This window comes from Bidens hawaiensis, unplaced genomic scaffold (genome assembly GCF_021521415.1).
Source record: "Bidens hawaiensis isolate Kalapana, Puna unplaced genomic scaffold, B.hawaiensis_p1.1 tig00028814_1, whole genome shotgun sequence".
NCBI lineage: Eukaryota > Viridiplantae > Streptophyta > Magnoliopsida > Asterales > Asteraceae > Bidens > Bidens hawaiensis.
In genome coordinates this window covers 149,574-176,989 of record NW_027494737.1, presented here as the reverse complement: position 1 = coordinate 176,989, position 27,416 = coordinate 149,574, and the positions used below count along the sequence as shown (strand labels likewise).

Below are 27,416 nucleotides of genomic sequence, written 5' to 3'. Positions count from 1 at the left end.
GTTAACTAGTATACATCATGAATAGATCAAGTAAATACAAAATACTACTAAACAAAACGGGCCCCTACAGTAAGTTATTACTGTCGATCATTATTACACATTGGGATTTGTGTTTTGCAATTATGTTCTGTGTGTTCTAAAGAACCATTGCCGGCCACCAATTAATTACTTGCTGTATAATATTGTTATTATTCTCTTGATACAAAAGTCAAACAATATAGCCGCCATCTAATCGTGAACATCGATCAGAAGGAAGCCACCAGTGTTTAATCCGGATCAAGGGCAAGTCGCTGTCTCGGTTCTGATTTATATTTGATTCTAGCTTTGGTTGTTTGGGTTATACTTCTCGTTTGTTTCCGCTACACTATTTATTATTCATTATAAAAATCAATTAGAAGTAACGTTAAGTTCTTAAGGCCCGGGCCATTATATTGTATATTGATTTCCATACCCATATCCGATTCGTTTCGGGTCAGCCACATACACGTTACACGTAATACCTAACAGACTCTTTTCTTTATAATCTACAAACGAATGATAATACAATTGTCTATATAGTATAATTAAGAAGTTTGATGTCGCAAATTATTTGTTTTTAATATTTTATTAGTTTTGTTTTGTATTTATAGAAATTATTTTGAACTTTAAACAATTATGGCACCTTGATGAGTGGGTTGTTGGTAATTTTGTAAGAGCATGAAAGTTAATTGAAACTTCAAATGATGCAGGTTCGAGACTTTTAAAGCTAAACTACATCATCCATTTTCTTGAAGTTGAGAAATTCTTTTTTCAACAGATTTTTTTTGTTTCTTTGTAGTTTTTTTCAAATTACTTTATTTGTGTTGTTTTTTGTTTAAATATATTAATATAAATTAGAGATTTGGTGTCGTAAGTATATCATTGGGGGCCACTTGGCAACATCTTATTGGTACAAGACATTTTTTTAGTTTAGCAACCGTAACGAATGTAACGAAAACCAACCGAATTCTCATAGACTCACTGTGTTTTATTTTGTTTTAGTTCTAATATCATAACAAACGTAACGAAACTGACAGAATATCGATTTTGTTTTCTATTTTTTCATTTTCGGTATCATAACATTGAGACGGAAATTGATCGAATTTGTGTAGACTCACCGCCTCAACGCTCGGGATCACCAAGGGTGGACTTTACCAACGCTCAAGTTTTATCTATTGACGTTAACCCATTGGTCCACCATATCAGTTTTTGTAATTTTTTTGTTTTATTTTTGGTTTTAGTTTCAGTACATTAAAACAGGTAACCTAAAATGACCGAAGTCGCGTCAACTTAGCACCTCAACACTTGAAACTGATAACGTTTGGGTTTTATCACAGCCCGGATTTTACCGACATGTCCTGACTCCCGGCGCAGCGCGCCGGGTAAAAACCTAGTTAATTAATAAACCCAAACCCTGCTTTATATAGGAAAAATATACCTAAGGAACAAGTTATCTAGAATTAGGAAACAAATCAAATTCTAAGAAACTAAGTTTGATCTCCTCCATTCACCCCTTCGAGCGAACTGGACCACCTTACCAAGCTAAGTGTTGCTTGTCAATAGCCTACCCATCAAGATAGCATTTTGTATTCTCACGTCATTATTAAAGGCCCACTCATTCTATCACGACCACACCACCTCACAATCTTATCATGAATTGCTTATTTTAACTGTGATAATACATTCCTCAAGTATCCCATTAACTAAAATTTCTGTAGATCTTCCACTGTCCCAAAGGCTTGTAATGGATTTACTTTTATCATTCGTAATCTTTGTAGCAAGCATATTATGTTTTCTTATCTTTGGTCATCTGGGAATTAGAAATGGGGTTACTAGGAGAGTACCAGAAGCTGCTGGAGCATGGCCAATAATTGGTCACTTGCATCTTTTAGCTGGTTCCTAACTTCCATACAAATTGTTGGGCTCTATGGCTGATGTTCGGACCGATTTTTACCATCAAACTTGGTGTTCACCGAGTTCTAGTTGTTAGCAATTCTGAGATGGCTAAAGAGTGTTTAACTACCAATGATAAAGTCTTTGCTAGCCGGCCGAAATCATTGGTAAGCGACCTGATGAGCCACAACTATGCTAATTTCGGCCTGGCACCATATGGACCATACTGGCGTTTGATTCGCAAGATAGTTGTTATCGAACTGTTGTCCCACCATCGCGTTCAAATGCTAGCACATATACAAGTATCTGAAGTGAAGTCATCCCTAAAGGACATCTACATAACTTGGGCAAGTAATAAAGGGTCTTCTGAAATGGTGATGGTTGATATGAAAGAATGGTTTAAAAACTTGACTGTAAACATAGTTGTAAGAAAGATGTTTGGGAATCATTTTTCAGCCGGTGAACAAATTGGAGACCAGTTTCGCAAGGCAGTTAAGCAGTTTGTGGAACTGTTGGCAGCATTTGCTCCATCAGATGCCATTCCATGGTTGAGGTGGTTAGATTTAGGAGGTTATGAGAAGCTGATGAAGAAGACGGCGAAAGAGATGGATGTTGTAATTAGTGGATGGTTAGAAGACCACAAAAGGAGATGGATTCTACTTCTACACTCCAGGAAGATGAGAGCAAAGTCTTCATGGCTGCAGTGTTATCACGTGTTAAAGAAGAAGTTAAAGAGGAAGATTATGGCTTCAACACGGATGATATTGTGAAAGCTACATGCTTGGTATGACTATGTGACTAAATAAAACAAAAAAAAACAAAAAAGCACGACAGAGAATATTTATCCCTTAAGAAGAAACAATCAATTCAGAAACAGGAAAAACCAATCAATTAAGAGATTTAAAAACAAACAAAAAAACATCACTATATTATCGATTTTTTTTGGTTGATTTAAGTGGGTTGGAGAAAAAAAAAGTGCTTTTTTAGGTAGTGGATTAGAATTTAATTGCTTTTAGGTAATCCTTCATCTGAGATAGCGGATTACATGTACACGCAAGCATGCTTTCCACGTTGTCTTCAAGTCGGATGCCATGTCAACGGGTAATACACGTGGAATCCTCTATCTGAGATAGAGTATTACATAAACTCACTTTACCAACATTTACCGTGGACTTACCATATGAAATCTCTTTTTTACCTTCTGAACACGTGTCACAACCCCTAAAATCCTCTATCTCAAATAGAGGATCGTCTTATAAGGAATATATGCTAATAACTCTCGTGAATGAATTGTATTCAACCTTCATAATCAATAAATTTCATATTTATACCATAAAAATGTATTCAGTTTTCTCGTGAATAAAACCTTTTTTATGAGTGAACTATTTGCATTGGACTTTTAAAATGTAACCCTAGAAATCCTCCATCTTTACATTTAAAGATAGGATTATAACTATTCTTCACACACTCTTAATACAATATCAATTAACTTTTAATGCCAACGAACATGTTACATTTACGTATAGTTAGTTAGGCCTGAGATAAAATAACAATAGATTTTGTTGACATTAAAAGTTAATTGATATTGTATTAAGAGTGTGTGAAGAATAGTTATAATCCTATCTTTAAATGTAAAGATGGAGGATTTCTAGGATTACATTTTAAAAGTCCAATACAAATAGTTCACTCATAAAAAAGGTTTTATTCATGAGAAAGCTGAATACATTTTTATGGTACAAATATGAAATTTACTGATTATGAAGGTTGACTACAATTCATTCACGAGAGTTATTAGTATATGTTCCTTATAAGACGATCCTCTATTTGAGATAGAGGATTTTAGGGGGTTGTGACACGTGTCCAGGAGGAAAAAAAGGAGATTTCATATGGTAAGTCCACGGTAAATGTTGGTAAAGTGAGTTTATGTAATCCTCTATCTCAGATAGAGGATTCCACGTGTATTACCCGTTGACATGGCATCCGACTTGGAGACAACGTGGAAAGCATGCTTGCGTGTACATGTAATCCGCCATCTCATATGGAGGATTACCTAAAAGCAATTAAATTTTAGTCCACTACATAAAAACACTTTTTTTTCTCCAACCCATCTAAATAAGCAAAAAAAATCCTATATTATCACCAATTTTTACATGTACTTTTATATGATAATTTACTTATATTATAATATAATATAATTTAAAAGTTTGGTGCTAAAGCCTCGATTAAGCTATTTTGTAACACCCTACTGGTAGTATTTTTTTTATTATAGTTTCAGTCATAATGAAAACATACTTAATGTGAATTTTGTTTTTGTTATTTTTTTATTATTTTGTTTTAGTTACCGTATCATGTTGAACGCAACGGAAACCGACTGAATTCGTGTAGACTCGTCACGTTTTGTTTTAGTTCCAGTATCATAACGAAAACTGACCGAATGCTTATTTTGGTTTTTTAAGTTCCGGTACAGTAACGAACTTGACGAAACTCCACTGAATTTGCGTAGACTCAACCGTATCAACGTCCGGGATCGATAACGGTCAGGTTTTACAAATGATCGAGTTTTACAGACCGACGTCATGCCATTAGTCCACCCAAATTTTTATAATTTTGTTTTATTTTTGTTTTAGTTCCGATACAATATCGCACGTAACTGAAACCGACCGAATTCGTGTCAACTTACCATATCAACACTTGTGTTTTACCACCGCCTGTGTTTTACTGACCTGCCTATCATAACGTGCCGACAAAAACACTAGTTTACTAAATATATGTAATCTCACTACCTACATAATTTTTAATTTTGGTAAACAATAATAGCATATGAAAAGAAAAAATTAAATATATTCTTTTATTAAATGAAGTTTTCTTGTATTCGTACAATTTGAGTTTTCAACACATCATATGAAATGTTGGCTCAATTGTTGTTTTGTCCGAATGTAAGGCTCACTGATCTAAGAATTAAAAGGGTTATTAATAGGATGCTTAATGCCCAAGTTAGAATTATTAGGTTTCTTGTTAACTAAGTTGTGTTAACATTATAAATAGAGACAGCCAAGTTAGGGATTGTTAAAAAGAAGTTGTAATCAAGTTAGGGATTGTTAAAAAGAAGTTGTAACCAAGTTAGGGTTCATCAAGAGAAACACGGGTTATATGTAATAGGGGTTTTTGAGTTACATTTCCTCTATAATAAACGAGAGTTAGTTGTTTAATTCGTGTTTGATTTTCGATCCGGGACTTCAATTGCCACCACCGATTTACCACCACCGATGTAGAGAACACCGCCAACCACCACAGAGACCAAATTCATAGGGTCGTCGTCGCCGTGTCATTAAGTTTTCATCACAGTTCTAATTCATGATTGAACAAGAATCTTGGTTCGATTGTTGCATTTTGAGTCCGTATAGCAGTTTGTTGTTCTTGGGTTTCAAGTTGGGAAATCACCGAGAACCAACTTGTGAGGAAATTCTTGTTTCGTAGGTAGCGAATTAAAAGGCAAAAAAGAAAATGATTTCGGTCCTTTTTTCGTAAACTGGCACTTTGAACAAGTCACGAAGACACAAATAAAGAAAAATAAGGTCCTTTACTTATTTATTTTTACAAAGAATCCAAAAATAAAAGAAAGGAACAATCAATCTGGTTTACGTTTATTGATTAAACAATAATTATTGTTGGGTTTTTATTTGGGTTGAATAAGACGTCTTAAATCAGAGTTCGTATTTTATTTGGGTTGAACGAGTAGGCCTATTCAGAGTTTGTTTTTTACACAGGTTGAATGAGTTAGGTTTAATTTAACCAAGGTTTGATTTATTTTGTGAGCAAGCGAGTCCGGTTCTGAAAAAGTGGTTCAGGGCATATTGATTTATATTTGTTCCAACGAAGTGGAGCAAGGGGGTTCGACACGGTCAGTGGTAGGAGACAAAGAAGATCCGATAATCGAACCAAAAGCGACTGGTGGGAGTGTAAGGCCCCGTTACCGGTAGCCCTACTTTCGTGTTGGATTTACTCATAAACGCAGTTCTAAATATCAGAGTTAATTAAAACATTCGCGGAATATAAAAGCTTTCATAAAACATTTCATAACAAAACACGTCTTGTCTTAAAACATCATTTTGTCTTTCAAAAGTAACGAAACATTAAACTTAAACGTCGTGAGTCTTCCGATGCCAGCCTCTTATTCGGTGCCACGTGTCTCCTCAAGCGAGCTGCCTCATCCTACTCACCTGCGTGCATACTAAAAGTCAGCTACGCTGAGTGAGTTCTAGTTAATCACATAATCGTACAATACCTTCTTACATTTCATACTTAACCTCTTAACTTTCTTTCATACACACATAATTGCATATACTTTCATTCTTACCTTCATACTTTCTTTACATACATAATCATACGTTTTAAAGAGCCTTTCGCCCTATAACCTCACAGATATTATAAGGGTCTGGTCCCTAACATCACAGATATTATAAGGGTCTGGTCCCTAACATCACAGATATTATAAGGGTCTGGTCCCTAACATCACAGATATTATAAGGGTCTGGTCCTTAACATCACAGATATTATAAGGGTCTGGTCCCTCTTCGTTACCATACAACCGTGCCTTTCCTTTGTTTATTAACTTTATCGCATTCATACATATGAGCAAATACATTATACTCACCTTATACGTAACACTACAACCTGACAGTACGTGCTATATCCGAAGATCGTTCACGTACTGACAAGCAATCATTCATACATTTCACATCATTCATATAAGGCATACACTTATCACTTAGGATAAGTGTATTAACAAACATATCGAGTATGCATACAGCCCCGAAAACATAACACAGAAGTGGGGCTAGAAACTCACCTGAACACGGTTACGTTCACCGTTAATCGTAATCCCTTTCCTCAGTTGTGCACGGCTGACTGTATAACAAGTATACATATCAATTAACTATAACTACTTATATCATCTTTCTAATCTTAATTACTACCCACAACGAACGGGGGTCCGGGGGCAGCGCCCCTGGCAGCGGGGTCTAGGGGCGGCAGCCCCTAGCAGGGTCCAAGGGGCAGAGCCCCTGGCTGGGGTCCAAGGGAAAAATTTTATTTACATTAACTGTCTTAACACATTTTCCATTTGGTTTTTAATTTATTTTCTAAGCGAACTTAACTTTAGGCGAAGTTAAACCTTAGGCGAACTTAGCTTTAGGCGAAGTTAAACCTTGGGCGAACTTAGCTTTAGGCGAAGTTAAACCTTAGGCGAACTTAGCTTTTGGCGAAGTTAAACCTTAGGCGAACTTAGCTTTAGGCGAAGTTAAACCTTAGGCGAACTTAGCTTTAGGCGAAGTTGTCATCAGGCGAACTTAACTTTAGGCGAAGCTAAACCTTAGGCGAACTTAGCTTTAGGCGAAGTTGTCATCAGGCGAACTTAGCTTTGCAGGCGAAGTTCATCAGGCGAACCTAGCTTGCAGGCGAAGTTGTCGGCTGCAGCTACTGTTCGTCCTTAATCATCTTCGTTTCTTAACCAAATAACTCGATTCAGGTATCCACGGAATCGTCTGACCAGCGCCTACAAACCCCAACCATCATATCGACCTAACATTGATGTTTAAAGGGTGCGATTTAGGCATATAGGTTACGGGTTCTTTTATCAATCGATTAACCCATCAAATCGTAACCATTTTCAGTAAGTTTAGCTTTGTTGGATTAGTTTTTACCATACAAACACAGATCTATCATTTCTATACTAATCCAAACCTAAACGAACAAGTTCTCGATATAAACGTACCGTAAATGAGTTGAACTACGAACACGAGCTGGTCTTGTTGCTTTGGTTCGTCACGACGATCTAGCACCAACGAGCTCGGGTCCTCGCCTTTGGATCTTGGTTCGGGATGTGTGTTTTGGGGTGTGTAGAGATTAGGATGGATAAATGGATGGAATGGAAATGATTGGGGTTTAAGGGGGTATTTATACTCCCTTAAGCCCATGGACCGAAGGCCCATATTTCCTTTTGGTCCCTATCTAATCCCATCTAACTATCCTACTAAGTCTTCATATTTTGCTATTATTATTATCGTTCCACTAACTCGTTTATTTCACCCGACAAAATAATATATTAAATATTACTTTAGAAATTTCGGGATGTTACAAGTCTTCCCTCCTTAAAAAGGTTTCGTCCCCGAAACCTAGCTTATTTCTTGTAAAAGGAATACCTTTTTCTTTATAATCGCACACTTTATTGAATCACCTTTGCTTTCTGAGTTATCCTTCTTACTCCCGACTTTGCAGCCATCGAATGGTGGTCATGTGTTTTAGCTATTTAAGGTAGCTTGTCCATGAGACCCTCGATGTACCAAGACTCATCTCATCCTTCCAAGGGCTTCGATTAGTACTTTTAACACTATTGTCTAAAACAACATTTCATCATAACATAATAATCATTCATAACCATACTCAATATATTACACGTCACTGATAAACATAAGTTTTAAACCTTAACACAAAACAAGTTCTTAAGCAAATGTAATTTAATAAAACCATTGCATGACCAATTATTCCTTCATCAAGTGTTCCTCTCTGCAGTTTCCCCAAGTCTTTATCCTTTCGCACCTCCCGCCCCTGATTCCTTGCAATCCCTAGCCATGTGGTCAGCTTTTCCGCATTTGAAGCACTTTGGACGATCAGGGCATTCTCGAGAGTAATGCCCACTTTTTCCACACCGATAGCACCTGTCTGTCCCAGTCCTGCATTCTCCCTGGTGCACTTGCCCATACGTCTTACATGCATCCTTGTTCCCAACCTTGGCCTTCCTCTCATCAGTTGTTGTCACCATCTCGCCAGACCGCTTAGCAGAGGTAGCCCATTTCTTCTCCTTCTTTTCCTCCACCACCACATCGTCCTCAGCCAGGTCAGCATAAACCACTTCTGCAAGTTCAACAGCAGAGTCAAAAGTAGCAGGTTTATTTGCCCTGACTAACATGCGGACTTTTTGTGGCAATCCCCTTACATAACATTTGATTCTCTTGACCTCAGTGTCAACCATATCAGGCACCAACCTAGATAGTCGGTTGAATTCAGTAGTATACTCACGATGCGTCATCATACCGGCCTTTAAATTCAGGAACTTCATCTCCGTCCTTTCAACCTCGGCGTCAGCACAGAACTTCTTCATCACTAACTCCTTCAGATCGTCCCACTTCATCTCTTTGATCTCTTCTCGGGTCTTCCTCTGCTCCTCACTCTCCCACCAATACATAGCCTCATCTTCAAATGATTGGGTGGCATAACCGATAGCTTGGTCAGGACGACACTCGCTGATTCGGATAATTTTATCCATGGCGGTTATCCACTGAAGAGTAGCGATTGCGTCTCCTAAACCAGTCAGCTTAGGCGGGTCACAACCTTTGAAGGACTTATAGTTGCAACCGCCTCGGCCCCTCTTCCTATCATCAACTTTCACAGACCTCACCTCACTTGAATCACCCTTTTCCCTCTCATCATCTTTCCTACCATTACCACCTGCCCCTTCAACAGTTCTTTCACGGCTTCCAGCAGACCCTCCCGGAGTAATATTCTTCACAGCAGCGGCTACAGCTTGAACAATAGCTGCTTGAATTGCGGGATCCAGTTGAACTCCTTCATTGTTTTCCGGGTTTCTTCCAGCTGCGCTTCCTTCAGCTTCGGTGTTGGAAGCTGTCTCAACCAAAGGTTGCTGGACATGATGAGGCCTGCCGCGTCGTCCAGCGCGACCTCCAGCTCCAACAATGTCTCCAGCTCCAGCCATCGTATTCTAAAAGGGAAAACACAAACATCATCACTCAAGGAACTATTTAGTACAAGAATAGCAAGGCTAACAGGTAATAACAGTGGCCAGCTGTGACTAGCTGATCACGTTGCTTTCCGTGTCCTATACACTTCCCTTTATGAGTCTATTTGTGCTGGTTCTACTTAAGCAGTTAGTCAAATCAAACAATCAATTATCCCTATCCCTATCGTTCACATATCTTTTCTTTCTCATTAACATATATCATTTAATCATACTCTTTACCTTTACTGATCTTGCTTGAGCGACACATGGCATTCTTGAACTGGCATCTTCTTTCCTTTCTTACTTAAATCCCATTCTCTGTTCGAGTCTAAGCATGTGGGATGCTTAAATCTCTCGAACTTTGCTCTGATACCAACTTGTAAGGCCCCGTTACCGGTAGCCCTACTTTCGTGTTGGATTTACTCATAAACGCAGTTCTAAATATCAGAGTTAATTAAAACATTCGCGGAATATAAAAGCTTTCATAAAACAATTCATAACAAAACACGTCTTGTCTTAAAACATCATTTTGTCTTTCAAAATTAACGAAACATTAAACCTAAACGTCTTGAGTCTTCCGATGCCAGCCTCTTATTCGGTGCCACGTGTCTCCTCAAGCGAGCTGCCTCATCCTACTCACCTGCGTGCATACTAAAAGTCAGCTACGCTGAGTGAGTTCTAGTTAATCACATAATCATACAATACCTTCTTACATTTCATACTTAACCTCTTAACTTTCTTTCATACAAACATAATTGCAAATACTTTCATTCTTACCTTCATACTTTCTTTACATACATAATCATACGTTTTAAAGAGCCTTTCGCCCTATAACCTCACAGATATTATAAGGGTCTGGTCCCTAACATCACAGATATTATAAGGGTCTGGTCCCTCTTCGTTACCATACAACTGTGCCTTTCCTTTGTTTATTAACTTTATCGCATTCATACATATGAGCAAATACATTATACTCACCTTATACGTAACACTACAACCTGACAGTACGTGCTATATCCGAAGATCGTTCACGTACTGACAAGCAATCATTCATACATTTCACATCATTCATATAAGGCATACACTTATCACTTAGGATAAGTGTATTAACAAACATATCGAGTATGCACACAGCCCCGAAAACATAACACAGAAGTGGGGCTAGAAACTAACCTGAACACGGTTACGTTCACCGTTAATCGTAAGCCCTTTCCTCAGTTGTGCACGGCTGACTGTATAACAAGTATACATATCAATTAACTATCACTACTTATATCATCTTTCTAACCTTAATTACTACCCACAACGAACGGGGGTCCGGGGGCAGCGCCCCTGGCAGCGGGGCCTAGGGGCGGCAGCCCCTAGCAGGGTCCAAGGGGCAGAGCCCCTGGCTGGGGTCCAAGGGAAAAATTTTATTTACATTAACTGTCTTAACACATTTTCCATTTGGTTTTTAATTTATTTTGTAAGCGAACTTAACTTTAGGCGAAGTTAAACCTTATGTAACATCCTAAAATTTATAATGTTAAATGAAGAAAGTTACGTTTAGTGATTTCGCGTTACTAATTATTTAATATCTAGTAAGGAGCGGATCATGGAGTTAGATTAATTGAGATGGGTTAAATGAGAATGGGCCTTAGGTCCATGGGCTTTAAGAGATATAAATATCCCTTAAACCCTAAACTATCATTCATTCCATCTTATCCTCTAACACTCCAAAACACACACACCACACGCCACACGCACCGCCGGCGGCCGAGGGAGAGGAACGAACAAGATCCGAGAGAGAGTGAGCGATTAGTTGTGACTAACAAGTTAAACGAGATCCAAGCGAGCACAAAAATGTATGATTCTTGATCTTTAAAGTTTAAAGATCCAAGCTTTATAGTATATATACGACCGAAAACGGTTGGGGAACGTAGTGGGTGATGTCGAACCATAACAAGGGTGTTAAAATCGCCAAAATGGTTGATAGAAACCAAACAGTGGCTGAACTGGGCAACTTCGCCGCGAACTGGGTAACTTCGCCTTCAAAGCGATAACTTCGCCTTCAAAGCGATAACTTCGCCTTCAAAGCGATAACCTCGCCTGAGGCCAAGTTCGCCTAATTGATAACTTCGCTTACGGCCAAGTTCGCCTAACTGGTAACTTTGCCTGAGGCCAAGTTCGCCTAATTGATAACTTCGCTTACGGCCAAGTTCGCCTAACTGGTAACTTCGCCTGAGGCCAAGTTCGCCTAATTGATAACTTCGCTTACGGCCAAGTTCGCCTAACTGGTAACTTCGCCTGAGGCCAAGTTCGCCTAATTGATAACTTCACTTACGGCTAAGTTCGCCTGATGACAATTTCGCCTGCAAAGCTAAGTTCGCCTAAGGTTTAACTTCGCCTAAAGCTAAGTTCGCCTGATGACTGCCCCCGGACCCCCGTTCGTTGTGGGTAGTAATTAAGATTAGAAAGATGATATAAGTAGTGATAGTTAATTGATATGTATACTTGTTATACAGTCAGCCGTGCACAACTGAGGAAAGGGATTACGATTAACGGTGAACGTAACCGTGTTCAGGTGAGTTTCTAGCCCCATTCCTTGTTATGTTTTCGGGGCTGTGTGCATACTCGATGTGTTGTTAATATATTTATCCTAAGCGATAAGTGTATGCCATATGTGATATATGTGATGGATACGAATGATTGCTTGTCGGTACGCGAACGATCTTCGGATATTGCGCGTACTGTCAGGTCAAAAATAAAGGTACGAATATTATATATCGAAGATGTATGAACATTACAAATGAATACTTGTCGGGGCGTGAACGATCTTCGGATATTGCACGTATCGACAAGAGGTATGGTTGTTAAATGAATGATGTAAAGAACGCCTAGAGTGTTCTTATGCTATAATGTAATTATTGTATATGTGAAGTATGTGTATACAGGTACACGAATGGTTTGGGAGTTCTACGTTCGACATAGTAAGTTAGGATGGCAAATCCCTCTAGCTTCTGTCGGACATAGACTCGGCTGGTGGAAGCGTAGTTAAGGAGTGCGGGCCTTATACGTAACGTAGATGATAGATGTAAACGTAGATAGGGACGGTGGGCCTTATACGTGTTACAGATAATAGACGACATCGTAGTTAAGGACTGCGGACCTTATACGTGTTATAGATAGGCATCAGCATAGGAAAGGACTGTGGACCTTATACGTGCTGTATTTGTAGCATAGGGGAGGATTGCGGACCTCGTACGTGCTATGAATTAGGTTGCAACATAGGGAAGGACTGTGGACCTTGTACGTGTTGTGGATGTAGGATGGTATAGGGAAGGACTGCGGACCTTGCACGTGCCATGAATGGTGAACATAGGTAAGGACTGCGGACCTTTTACGTGTTCACGACCTTGAGTACAGGTATAGACGGCGGACTATGAACGTACTCTCGGTGGACTGAGGTTAGGGATTGTAGATATGTATGTATGGTAGTAAGCATGTATGTAGAACAGAAGGGTAACTAGTTAAGTATGGATATGTATCTTCGGATATGTATGTGTGTGTATGTATTGTATGGCGTCCGATTAACTAGAACTCACTCAGCGTAGCTGACTTTTAGTATGCACGCAGGTGATCAGACCAAAGGACTAGCATGAGGATGGCACATGGCATGGATTGAATGGCTGGCATCTTAAGATGGAAGAAAAGATGTTTTAAATATAATGATTTGTTTTATAATATCAAAGAAGAGATTGAATGTTTTGTAACGAATGCTTCAAGTAAACGTTTCCGCGAAAGTTTTAATGAACTCTGATTTGTAAGAACTGTGTTTATGAGTAAATCCGACGCTAAAGTAAGGCTACCGGGTTCGGGGCCTTACAAGTTGGTATCAGAGCATAAGTTCGAGAGATTTAAGCATCCTACATGCTTAGACTCGAACAGAGAATGAGATTTAAAATGAGAAAGAAAGAAGATGCCAGTTCAAGATAGCCATGTGTCACTCAAGCAAGCTCAGTAAAGGTAAAGTGTATGGTAAATGGTGTATATTAATGTTGGCTTATTTGCTAAATGAAGAATGAGTGCAGGTTAGGGATAGGATTAAATGATCTTAACTGATTAACTGTTTAAGAGTATAAACAAGCACAAGTGAAATCATGAAGGTAAGTATGTAGAACCTGAGGAGTAACGCAAATAGTTAATTACACTTGATCAACGTCATTAACTACTTACTTTACAAATCATGTGCTAAATAATTCCTAGAGTGATGACGTTTGTGTTTTCCCTTTTAGAATACTAATGGCTGGAGCTGGAGAAATTGTTGGAACTGGGGGTCGCACTGGACGCCGTGGCAGGCCTCGTCTTGCTCGGCAACCCTCGGTAGAAGAAGCTTCCAACACCGAAGATGAAGGAAGCGCAGCTGGAGGAGACCAGAACAACGACGAAGAGGTTCAACTTAGCCCTGCAGTTCAAGCAGCCATTGTTCAAGCTGTAGTTGCTGCTGTGAAGAACCTGAATCCCGAAAGATCTGCTGGAAGCCGTGAACGAACTGCTGAAGGGGCGGGTGGTGATGGTAGGAAGGATGGGGAAGGAGAAAGAGAGGCCTCGAGTGAGGATAAGTCTGTGAAGGTCGATGACAGGAAAAGAGGCCAAGATGGGTGCAAATATAAGTCCTTCAAAGGATGCGACCCGCCAAAGCTGACTGGTTTGGGAGACGCAATCGCTACTCTCCAATGGATAACCACTATGGACAAGGTTATCCGCATTAGCGAATGCCGTCCCGACCAAGCTGTGGGTTATGCTACTCAGTCATTTGAGGAAGAAGCTATGTATTGGTGGGAAAGTGTGGAGCAGAGGAAGACTAGGGATGAGATCAAGGCGTTGAGATGGGACGATCTGAAAGAGTTGGTGATGAAGAAGTTTTGTGTAGATGCCGAGGTTGAAAGGACGGAGATGAAGTTCCTGAATTTAAAGGCCGGTATGATGACGCATCGTGAGTATACTACTGAATTCAACCGACTATCTAGGTTGGTGCCTGATATGGTTGACACTGAGGTCCAGAGAATCAAATGTTATGTGAGGGGATTGCCATAAAAAGTCCGCATGTTAGTCAGGGCAAATAAACCTGCTACAATTGACTCTGCTGTTGAACTTGCAGAAGTGGTTTATGCTGACCTGGCTGAGGACGATGTGGTGGTGGAGGAAAAGAAGGAGAAGAAATGGGCTACCTCTGCTAAGCGGTCTGGCGAGATGGTGACAACAACTGATGAGAGGAAGGCCAAGGTTAGGAACAAGGATGCATGTAAGACGTGTGGACAAGTGCATCGGGGAGAATGCAGGACTGGGACAGACAAGTGCTATCGGTGTGGAAAGAGTGGGCATTACTCTCGAGAATGCCCTGATCGTCCAAAGTGCTTCAAATGCGGAAAAGCTGACCACATGGCTAGGGATTGCAAGGAATCAGGGGCGGGAGGTGCGAAAGGATAAAGACTTGGGGAAACTGCAGAGAGGAACACTTGATGAAGGAATAATTGGTCATGCAATGGTTTTATTAAATTACATTTGCTTGAGAACTTGTTTTGTGTTAAGGTTTAAAACTTATGTTTATCAGTGACGTGTAATATATTGAGTTTGGTTATGAATGATTATTATGTTATGAGGAAATGTTGTTTTAGACAATAGTGTTAAAGGTACTAATCGAAGCCCTTGGAAGGATGAGATGAGTCTTGGTACAATCGAGGGTCTCATGGATAAGCTACCTTAAATAGCTAAAACACATGACCACCATTCGATGGCTGCAAAGTCGGGAGTAAGAAGAATAACTCAGAAAGTAAAGGTGATTCAATAAAGTGTGCGATTATAAAAAAAAGGGGGGGGGGTATTCCTTTTACAAGGAATAAGCTAGGTTTCGGGGACGAAACCTCTTTAAGGAGGGAAGACTTGTAACATCCTAAAATTTATAATTTTAAATGAAGAAAGTTACGTTTAGTGATTTCGCGTTATTAATTATTTAATATCTATTAAGGAGCGGATCATGGACTTAGATTAATTGAGATGGGTTAAATGAGAATGGGCCTTAGGTCCATGGGCTTTAAGAGATATAAATATCCCCTAAACCCTAAACTATCATTCATTCCATCTTATCCTCTAACACTCCAAAACACACACACCACACGCCACACGCACCGCCGGCGGCCGAGGGAGAGGAACGAACAAGATCCGAGAGAGAGTGAGCGATTAGTTGTGACTAGCAAGTTAAACGAGATCCAAGCGAGCACAAAAAGGTATGATTCTTGATCTTTAAAGTTTAAAGATCCAAGCTTTATAGTATATATACGACCGAAAACGGTTGGGGAACGTAGTGGGTGATGTCGAACCATAACAAGGGTGTTAAAATCACCAAAATGGTTGATAGAAACCAAACAGTGGCTGAACTGGGCAACTTCGCCGCGAACTGGGTAACTTCGCCTTCAAAGCGATAACTTCGCCTTCAAAGCGATAACCTCGCCTGAGGCCAAGTTCGCCTAATTGATAACTTCGCTTACGGCCAAGTTCGCCTAACTGGTAACTTTGCCTGAGGCCAAGTTCGCCTAATTGATAACTTCGCTTACGGCCAAGTTCGCCTAACTGGTAACTTCGCCTGAGGCCAAGTTCGCCTAATTGATAACTTCGCTTACGGCCAAGTTCGCCTAACTGGTAACTTCGCCTGAGGCCAAGTTCGCCTAATTGATAACTTCGCTTACGGCTAAGTTCGCCTGATGACAACTTCGCCTGCAAAGCTAAGTTCGCCTAAGGTTTAACTTCGCCTAAAGCTAAGTTCGCCTGATGACTGCCCCCGGACCCCCGTTCGTTGTGGGTAGTAATTAAGATTAGAAAGATGATATAAGTAGTGATAGTTAATTGATATGTATACTTGTTATACAGTCAGCCGTGCACAACTGAGGAAAGGGATTACGATTAACGGTGAACGTAACCGTGTTCAGGTGAGTTTCTAGCCCCATTCCTTGTTATGTTTTCGGGGCTGTGTGCATACTCGATGTGTTGTTAATACATTTATCCTAAGCGATAAGTGTATGCCATATGTGATATGTGTGATGGATATGAATGATTGCTTGTCGGTACGCGAACGATCTTCGGATATTGCGCGTACTGTCAGGTCAAAAATAAAGGTACGAATATTATATATCGAAGATGTATGAACATTACAAATGAATACTTGTCGGGGCGTGAACGATCTTCGGATATTGCACGTATCGACAAGAGGTATGGTTGTTAAATGAATGATGTAAAGAACGCCTAGAGTGTTCTTATGCTATAATGTAATTATTGTATATGTGAAGTATGTGTATACAGGTACACGAATGGTTTGGGAGTTCTACGTTCGACATAGTAAGTTAGGATGGCAAATCCCTCTAGCTTCTATCGGACATAGACTCGGCTGTTGGTAGCGTAGTTAAGGACTGCGGGCCTTATACGTAACGTAGATGATAGATGTAAACGTAGATAGGGACGGTTGGCCTTATACGTGTTACAGATAATAGACGACAACGTAGTTAAGGACTGCAGACCTTATACGTGTTATAGATAGGCATCAGCATAAGAAAGGACTGTGGACCTTATACGTGCTGTATTTGTAGCATAGGGGAGGATTGCGGACCTCGTACGTGCTATGAATTAGGTTGCAACATAGGGAAGGACTGTGGACCTTGTACGTGTTGTGGATGTAGGATGGTATAGGGAAGGACTGCGGACCTTGCACGTGCCATGAATGGTGAACATAGGTAAGGACTGCGGACCTTTTACGTGTTCACGACCTTGAGTACAGGTATAGACGGCGGACTATGAACGTACTCTCGGTGGACTGAGGTTAGGGATTGTAGATATGTATGTATGGTAGTAAGCATGTATGTAGAACAGAAGGGTAACTAGTTAAGTATGGATATGTATCTTCGGATATGTATGTGTGTGTATGTATTGTATGGCGTCCGATTAACTAGAACTCACTCAGCGTAGCTGACTTTTAGTATGCACGCAGGTGATCAGACCAAAGGACTAGCATAAGGATGGCACATGGCATGGATTGAACGGCTGGCATCTTAAGATGGAAGAAAAGATGTTTTAAATATAATGATTTTTTTTATAATATCAAAAAAGAGATTGAATGTTTTGTAACGAATGCTTCAAGTAAACGTTTCCGCGAAAGTTTTAATGAACTCTGATTTGTAAGAACTGTGTTTATGAGTAAATCCGACGCTAAAGTAAGGCTACCGGGTTCGGGGCCTTACACCTTAGGCGAACTTAGCTTTAGGCAAAGTTAAACCTTAGGCGAACTTAGCTTTAGGCGAAGTTAAACCTTAGGCGAACTTAGCTTTAGGCGAAGTTAAACCTTAGGCGAACTTAGCTTTAGGTGAAGTTGTCATCAGGCGAACTTAGCTTTAGGCGAAGTTAAACCTTAGGCGAACTTAGCTTTAGGCGAAGTTATCATCAGGCGAACTTAGCTTTGCAGGCGAAGTTCATCAGGCGAACTTAGCTTGCAGGCGAAGTTGTCGGCTGCAGCTACTGTTCGTCCTTAATCATCTTCGTTTCTTAACCAAATAACTCGATTTAGGTATCCACGGAATCGTCTGACCAGCGCCTACAAACCCCAACCATCAAATCGACCTAACATCGATGTTTAAAGGGTGCGATTTAGGCATATAGGTTACGGGTTCTTTTATCAATCGATTAACCCATCAAATCGTAACCATTTTCAATAAGTTTAGCTTTGTTGGATTCGTTTTTACCATACAAACACAGATCTATCATTTCTATACTAATCCAAACCTAAACGAACAAGTTCTCGATATAAACGTACCGTAAATGAGTCGAACTACGAACACGAGCTGGTCTTGTTGCTTTGGTTCGTCACGACGATCTAGCACCAACGAGCTCGGGTCCTCGCCTTTGGATCTTGGTTCGGGTTGTGTGTTTTGGGGTGTGTAGAGATTAGGATGGATAAATGGATGGAATGGAAATGATTGGGGTTTAAGGGGGTATTTATACTCCCTTAAGCCCATGGACCGAAGGCCCATATTTCCTTTTGGTCCCTATCTAATCCCATCTAACTATCCTTCTAAGTCTTCATATTTTGCTATTATTATTATCGTTCCACTAACTCGTTTATTTCACTCGACAAAATAATATATTAAATATTACTTTAGAAATTTCGGGATGTTACAGGGAGGGGTGGTATGCTACATGTTACATAGTTGAACGGAACAAATTACATCATATCGGCGATTGTGGTGGAAGCGATTTTGGACGATCAAGGGCTATGGGAAGTCGTTCAACCGAAAAAGGGTGCGGTTTACTGCGAAGAAGAATAAAATGGCCAGATCGTTTTTGTTTCAAGTGGTGGAAAGTAATATTCTTCTTCAGATTGTTCAATATATAAATGATCGAGAAATATGGACCGCTTTGAAAGAACAATATGTTGGGGCCGAGCGAGTTCAAAAGGCTCGACTGCTAACTCTGAAAAGTGAATTTGAGAAACTCAAGATGAAGAAAGATGAGACTGTTGAGGAGTTTGTAGAAAAATAACAAGTATGGCTTCAAAGGCAATAAATCTAGGTCACATGTTCGAGCAAGATGTCCTGGTTAAGAAGTTACTGGACATGGTTCCGGACAACTACTTCTAACTCGTAGAGTCAATCAAGCAAAGTGTTGATCTTGATAGTATGATATTTGAGGATGTTGTTGGAAGACTTAAGGTATTCGAGGAACGTCTACGAGGGAGAGAAAGCGCTTCAAATTCACTAGGTTAGTTACTTTTCAATTGATCGGAGCGTAGTAACAAAAGCAAGCCGTATGATCAGTCTGGTAGCCCATGTAAGGGTTGGCCGAGTTCACGGACATACAGAAGAGGCGTGAAACCGGAGGTCAAGACCGAGAGGATGAGGATCAATATGGTTGTGACAACCTAGATGGTCAACATCGTGAGTCAAGGAATACGGGTCAAAGAAGAACAAATGATTCTCAAAGGGGTAGAAAGGATTGTTTAACAAGTTCAGTGTTACCTTTGTGATAATTTCGATCACTTTGTGTATATCTGCCCGGAATGTATGAAGAAAAATGAAGAATCTAATTTGAACAATATTTATGATTTTGATCCATCTTAATTTATGATAAAAGGTGATCAAAAAACGTTTTTTCTGAATGAAGACAGAGTATTTCCAAAGCATTTCGAAACTGCGCCAATGTAAAAAGATGTTTGGTATCTCAACAACGAAGCATTGAATCACATGAAGTAGTAATAAAACATATTTTTATGAATTATATGAACATGTCATCGGAAAAGTGAATTTCGGAGATGAATCTTGTATTAACATTCGGGGGAAAGGGTCAATCTTAATTGAAGAAAAAACGGGGAAGCAGCGTCTGTCGACTAATGTCTACTACATCCCAAATCTACAATGCAATATCATAAGTATTGGGAAAGCAACGGAAAGTGGATGCGAGATTCATATGAAACACGATTTGCTAACCATTAAACATGATATAGGTAATCTTTTGATGACGGTGGCAAGGACCAAGAACCGATTGTACTAGATTTGCCTCAAGATAACAAGTCTCGGTAAACGAGCCAGCATTGAAATGAAGAATTTTGCAGATCGGGATCTTCAAAGAATTGGACTGCTAGAAGATAAGCCGAGTAGGAGTCAGATTCCAATCAAATATTCAAGCTCCAAAATTTGAAGTCCAAAAAAGAGTGTTCAAGAAACTAAACGTGTGGTCAAGAAAGTGATTCAATCTCAAGGGAAGACGAGTAATTATCAAACGAAACAAGTGTTTCTTCAAGCTAAGTGGAGCCCATAAAACATTGAAAGAGATTAAGAAAAGCCTTGGGAGAATCAAGAAAATGATGAAAAGACCCGCCAATTTCGAGTAGAAAATTAAGGGGTGAGCCGGGTGAGTCCGGTACAGCAATTGAAAGGGTGATTGTTGACTCAATTATTGTTTGACCCGAGTGTAAGTCCCAATCCAACAATTAAAAGGGGTTGTTAATGGGTTGCTTAATGATCAAATTAGGATTATTAGGTTTCTTGTTTGCTAAGTTGCGTTAACATTAAAAATAGGGACAACCAATTTACGAATTAATAAAAAGAAGTTGATGTAACCAAGTTAGTTTCATCAAGAAAAACACGAGTTATGTGTAATAGGGGTTTTTGAGTTATATTTCCTATATAATAAAATTGAGTTAGTCATTTAATTTGTGTTTGATTATCGATCCCGGACTTAAAGTTTTATTTATTTATTAAAGAGGGTCGTCTCGTGGGTAAGCTAAATGAGGCAAAGACTTTGCCTTCAATTTTATTGGGCCTCAATCTTAAATAAGGGTTACATATTATAGGTTTTTCAAAGTAGAATTTTTTTCAAAATTAGTAACTCATTGATGGGGCACAAGCTAAGAAGGACTACCTCATATCAATTATCATTGCATATTATTCATATTACATAATTCTTGCATACTTTCTAGTGTTATACTCATAAAGAAAAGAAGAAAAAAGCCTTAACATTATAGCTAGTTTTAGGCGTCTGAGCATCTTGAGTCCGCCCTGTAATTAACCCAAGTCACCTGGTCCCACCCTTGGTCCCACACTAAACTGTTCGTCATGTTCTAATGGATGAACGATGAGCCCATAACCAAGTATATCCCGAAAGGAACATCCGACACCAAAAAGGTCACCTAGGCTTCACAGCTGTAATTTTGTTAGATTATAACTTCAGTTTTGTATAACACAGAAACTATTTTAAAAATATAATTATGTAAACAATCAATTTTCTATTTAATTAAATTCTTAACATTTTTTTTATTTTATATGATTTAATATTAACATTATAAAATAAATCTTTGAATCTATATGGTACTTCACACGTGTCTATTCAAGTCATTGTCATGCCACACGAGCAATACTCTCTCACAATTTCTTTATATATATATATATCATGAAAGAATTCATTTTGATAAGAAAACTAGATAACTCTATAATACATATACACCAGTATATTATACTGCATATATATGTACCATACAGTTCTTTAGTTCTTATACGAACAAGTTCTTTCACGATCTCTCCCTTACATATATATATATATATATATATATATATATATAGGATTGATTTCTTTTGAGAACCACTTTGAGTTTTAAGAACTCGAAAGAACTCAACGTAACAAATTTTTTTTTCGAATTTTTTTTACACATGTGTAATATGTAAGTGTAAGTGATGTACAAAAAATTACGGTATTTTTTTACACACCGAATCGACTTTTTACACATGTGTAACTAACGATTAAACTTTTGTAATTATCAAAAATACTTATTCTCTCTCATGCTTTATTTTTTAATTAAATTTAATCTTAACCACATATTTCATATCATTTAATTAAATGTGTGGTTTAAAATTGAGTTCTTAAAGTTCTTAAAACTCACCATAGTTCTTAAAATAACCCTCATATATATATATATATATATATATATATATATATAGAAACATGATCAAATACATTTTATTTTTAAAATGAAAACATTGAGAACCAATTTGTTGTTATTATTAGGTTTATTTTTATAGGTGTTTGTTGTTATTTTTTGTTTGTATTTGCTAGTTTTCGTTTATGAGACGTTATAAGTATTTGCTGATTTATATTTTGTTGTTATTATTAGATTTTTTCTTTTGCTGTTATAAGTGTTTGTTGGTATTTGCTGTTATTATTTTGTTCTTGATTTTGATTATTTTGTTGTATTTTTTAGGTTTTTTCTTTGTTATTATAAATAAATGTTTATGTAGATTGGTATTATAGTTGGTATTGTTTCTTACGTTCTCATTTTCTTATAAATTATTATTATTTCCTACGTTCTCATGTTAAGATTAAAATACACATGAACCTTTATATATATAATATATATATATATATATAAAAGCATATACGAACTATGTATGTTTTAACATAAATTCTGTCACTGCCTCCAAGTGGGTAAATTTTTGTTACATTACTATTATTTTTTCACTCTGTTTTTGCTTTCCATAGGCAATATATTCAGCAGCCACAGACACGACAATGGTTACTCTAACATAGGCTTTAGCTTTACTAGTTAACAACCCTCTGGCCTTAAAAAAAGCTCAACAAGAGCTAGAAAACCACGTTGGAAAAGATAGAAAAGTTGAAGAATCAGACATTAACAACTTGGTTTATCTTCAAGCCATTATCAAAGAAACGATGCGTCTTTATCCCGCTTCGCCACTTTCTGTTCCTCACGAGTCCATGGAAGACTGCACTGTAGGTGGTTACACCATCCCTAAAGGCACACGCCTTTTCATAGACGTTTGGAAGATTCATCACGATCCACAAATATGGACTGATCCATTTGAGTTCCGGCCTGAGAGGTTTCCGACAGGCAAAAAAGAAATCGATGTGAAGGGTCAGCATTTCGAGTTGATCCCATTTGGAAGTGGTAGAAGAATATGCCCGGGGATGTCCTTTGCTATGGAAGCTATACAGTACATACTGGCCAACGTAATTCATGCACTTGAGTTCCAAAATCCGTCTAATGAACAAATTGACAAGACTAAATGTCCAGGGATCGTTATTCAAAAAGTTCGTCCACTCGAGCTTCTTGTTGCACCTCGATTATTGCCGCAGATGTATGGCTTGGCCTAGGTCTCTACCTTTATGCAGTACTTACAGATGCCTGTGTTGGGACTCGTTAGTCTGCAAATTTACAAATAGATACATGTATAAGTGATAATTAAAATAAACATATGCTATCTGTTGCTATAAGACCAGGTTCTGTTCTTGAAATATAGCATATATGATGTTGAAGACATTTTATTTATATTTAATGAGTTGATGTTAATGACTCTTATATGTTGTTTGATTTAATTAACCCATTTTGAGTTTTAACTTTTAAGACTTTAACTATATCATTACGTAATTTGTATCTAATGCGAGAAGGATCTTGAAAAAGAGTATATATTAGCCAGAGATTTTGATCAGTTATTCATGTAAGTAATATAAAACATGATAAATATTAAACCTATGAACCTGTTACAGCATGAAGAGTAGTAACCGCAACAGGGTATGATGTAGTCGACATGCTTGTCATCTTAATTGAGTTCCCCTTTAGGATGTATAGTTAAGGATGGTTAGGGTTCTTGAGAGGAACCCGATTTAGAAGAGAGAGGAGACACATGATTTACTTATGTGTGTGAGATTAGGTTATGATGTTAATTTATTCTCTATATATGTACACCCAATGGGAAACTCTATATTAGCTATTAAGAGTAATATGACCCATCAACAATTACCAAGCCAATATATAATAAGGTATAATTAATTATTTTGATATATTATTATATAAATGATAATGATGGCCATATAAATAAATATATAAAATATATTTATTCTTACATTCTCCCACTTGGCCGAGTAATAATTTATTATGAGTATTAGATAAGCCTGATCATGAGTTAACACTCATTTTAGCTTTAAACTTAAACTGGAGCAGAGAAATACAGTCATTGAATTGAACATCAGCTCAAGACCCCCATTAATCATACTGCGGTCCTTATTTAAAACCTAAGTAGTTATGATCAAAATTTTCAAGTAAGCCCTTCAGAACGTTTGATTTGTATATTTAATTCGTCTGTATGTCATTATGCATGCAGAACATATTAAGAGACGTACAAAATCAAAACTGATGAGGAAATTTAATAGTTAATCATTCATAGTACGATATGCAGTTGTACGTGGTCATTAATAAACCCCTCATGATTATAAGCGATTTCATAATACTTATAGGTAATAGACCTTTAGTTATAGGATCCTTAAGCATATCATGAATGTATTCGATATGAAAATTTAGATTCCTCAATTCGTTCATAATCGAATAATTAATTTCATATCAAAATTTAATGCAGCACCTATCAAATTGTTACTGTTTGAGAAAACATGGTAGCTGACGTTATCACAATTAGTCTTCAATATATAAGTTATTTGGAGTTTAATAAAACTTATGAGTCCACTAATAAATATTCAACAACATTTATTGACAACAACGTTGTAATTAATCAACATATTATGGTTATGACTTAGGTTGTTGTTATCAGTTCATTATGACTCCTCCATGAGATAGATTTATCTACTGACATAAGAATATACCCCGAAAATTACATTTTCTTATCTCGGAATATGACAAAGTTTAGAGTAATATACCGGTTTGAATTCTCACTTCTTTTAAATTATAGTCTTTCGTTTCTTTTAAAGATATTTTAATACGCTTTTAGATGTTTCACATTAATCTAGGCATATCTAGTGTGTTACAATTTTTAGTAATATCTGAACGGGTATAGACTTGAACTTACATAAGGTTTCTACTTAATGAAGCATAAGGTAATAATCTCAATGATCCTATTATCCTCTAAATAGAGCAATATTGTTTGTTACATATGTAAGGACCCATTTAAGATAAAACTTATAGAACAAAACTAATGTCCCTTTGGGTCTATCTCAGAATGTTATGATATCTATTATGTAAGGGATATCTTTGAGATATTTCATATCAAAGTGTGTGAACAATGCTTTGACTTATGTAACATATACTTGTCAGAAGAATGTCATCTATATAAGGACAAGTTTGTTTTTAGTTGCTCCCACTCATCTTGAGGTAGGTACATTAATCCACTTGGTTTTTTATGAAAATAATTGTATAACTATTTCATCAAATTTTGTTGTTTGCATTAACCCATATATGTATTTTATTGACTTATAGACTAAATGTTCATTAACCTTCAGTTTATAACATTTAGGTTGTTTTATGAGCATGTAGATATGTAAGTCAGTTATTAGGGAAAGTTGTTTTAATGTTCTTCTAACGTAGCTCTTTAACTATTATAAGCTACTTGAACAGTGATGATCCTTAAAGAAATGTTTTACAATATAGGTTATAAGATTGTTTGATGATTTATTCCCTTTTGAATCTAACCTTTAATAATAAATTATGCTTCTTAGTGTCTTAACGTTTGTGTTAGGATTTAGTTTAGTTATGAACACCTTTAGGTGATTCAACCAAATCTCAAAACGTTAGCGACTTATGGAGTCAATTATGATTGCTGATAATGGTTTAAAATTATAAGGGGTATGATCATTAAACTTTCCAACATCCAATTCAACTTTAGTTAGGGAGGTTACATAAGCATCAAATTTAGTAGGTTTTAAAACCTAGATGGCCTCCTAAGTTGATTATTGGGTATTTTAAAAGTATCAGTTTTATGGATTAACTCTTAGTTAGGTTGCTATCATTTTCAGGATTCTAAGTGTGTAAGATTTGGCGCAGTATGGTGTACAAGAGGTGTAATTGGAGTAAAATTTAATATCTCTCCCCCCCCCCCCCGCATCTTGTACTTCTAACAAGTCATTATAAAGACTTTTACTGCTCCCACTGACCTTAGAAACCTTTAGGAAATTAGCATACTTAGGGCCGGTATTTAAAGACCAATAGATTCTAACAGAGAAACAAGTTAATAATATAAGTTGTTGCAGTTTCTCTTGGTGAGGATTAATTTAGTAAGAAATCTAAATTTGTCCACGTTTAAGCAACAGTGAAACTTTTGTAAGAGTAGTAGTAAATTCTAAAGAGATAAGTTTTGATGGAATAGTGTTATGATGGAGCAGTGTCTTGTACAAGAGGTGTATTTGAGATAATATCAAGTTTTCACTCCCCACCTCTTGAAAATCTTGTAAGTTATGATTGAGACACTTAAGGCTCCCACTAATCTTTAATATCTCTAGAAAAACTACATAAAGAGTTTCAATGATGTACGTGATATGGGAATTTCTAATATATATGTTAGACTTGATTTGATTTCATTAACGTCTAGATGTCATAATAAACTTAGGGACATATTTAGAAGAAATCGTATTATGTATATATGAATGGATTTCTTTAACATCATGGACTATAGAAGTCAGATTAGATACAAGTAAATAGATTTTTAAATGATAAAAGAATTATGTCTGAATATTCCGTTTGAATAAGTTCCACGAATGTACGTGAAATATAACTTCTGGTGGACCCATACTTATTTCTTAAGCCAAACAATGTTTAGGGCATCAAACACATGATTTAAAATCTCTAAGAATGAGATTATATGAAAAATCACCCTCATCAACCATGTCATGATTTCTCATGAAATTTGGTTTTAATGGATGAATTTTATTAGTCTCATTTGTCTTTTGTTAAATTTTTATTTGCATTATAACAAAATTTGTGAAAGTATACATTATCATCTAGTTCTATTTTATAAATGTTTCAATCCAGATATTGATAACAAATAATATAAGAGTTTAAGGTAAGAGTGACTTTATGTTGGCTATGCAAACCTTATAACTGTCATAATGTAACTTAAGTATTGATACTAAATTCTGATTAATCTTCATAATATTTAAGGTATCATAAAGTGTAATTAAAAGACAGTTTATCATGGTTCTAATAACCTTAACATTTAAATTAGTCACTAACACTCATGTTAGTTATTTGTTGATTTCGGGTAAACATATAGAACTAGACTCAACAAATCATGTGTTAATGGGAATATTAGGATTAGCAAACTTATATATCATTACTATACAACAATCAATTTTAGCCAGTTGTTCTTTTGAATTATGGATAGTCTTGTAATGTCTATGCCTA

General features: G+C 37.4%; 1 pseudogene across 1 annotated transcript; it reads left to right on the top strand.

Annotated features, from left to right (window-relative positions):
* The first annotated feature begins 1,665 nt into the window (after positions 1-1,665).
* On the top strand, positions 1,666-23,591 carry LOC143577811 (cytochrome P450 CYP82D47-like; annotated as a pseudogene). Its single transcript, XR_013143175.1, has 2 exons — positions 1,666-2,695; positions 22,757-23,591. The product of XR_013143175.1 is annotated as a cytochrome P450 CYP82D47-like (transcript).
* Positions 23,592-27,416: the final 3,825 nt, after the last annotated feature.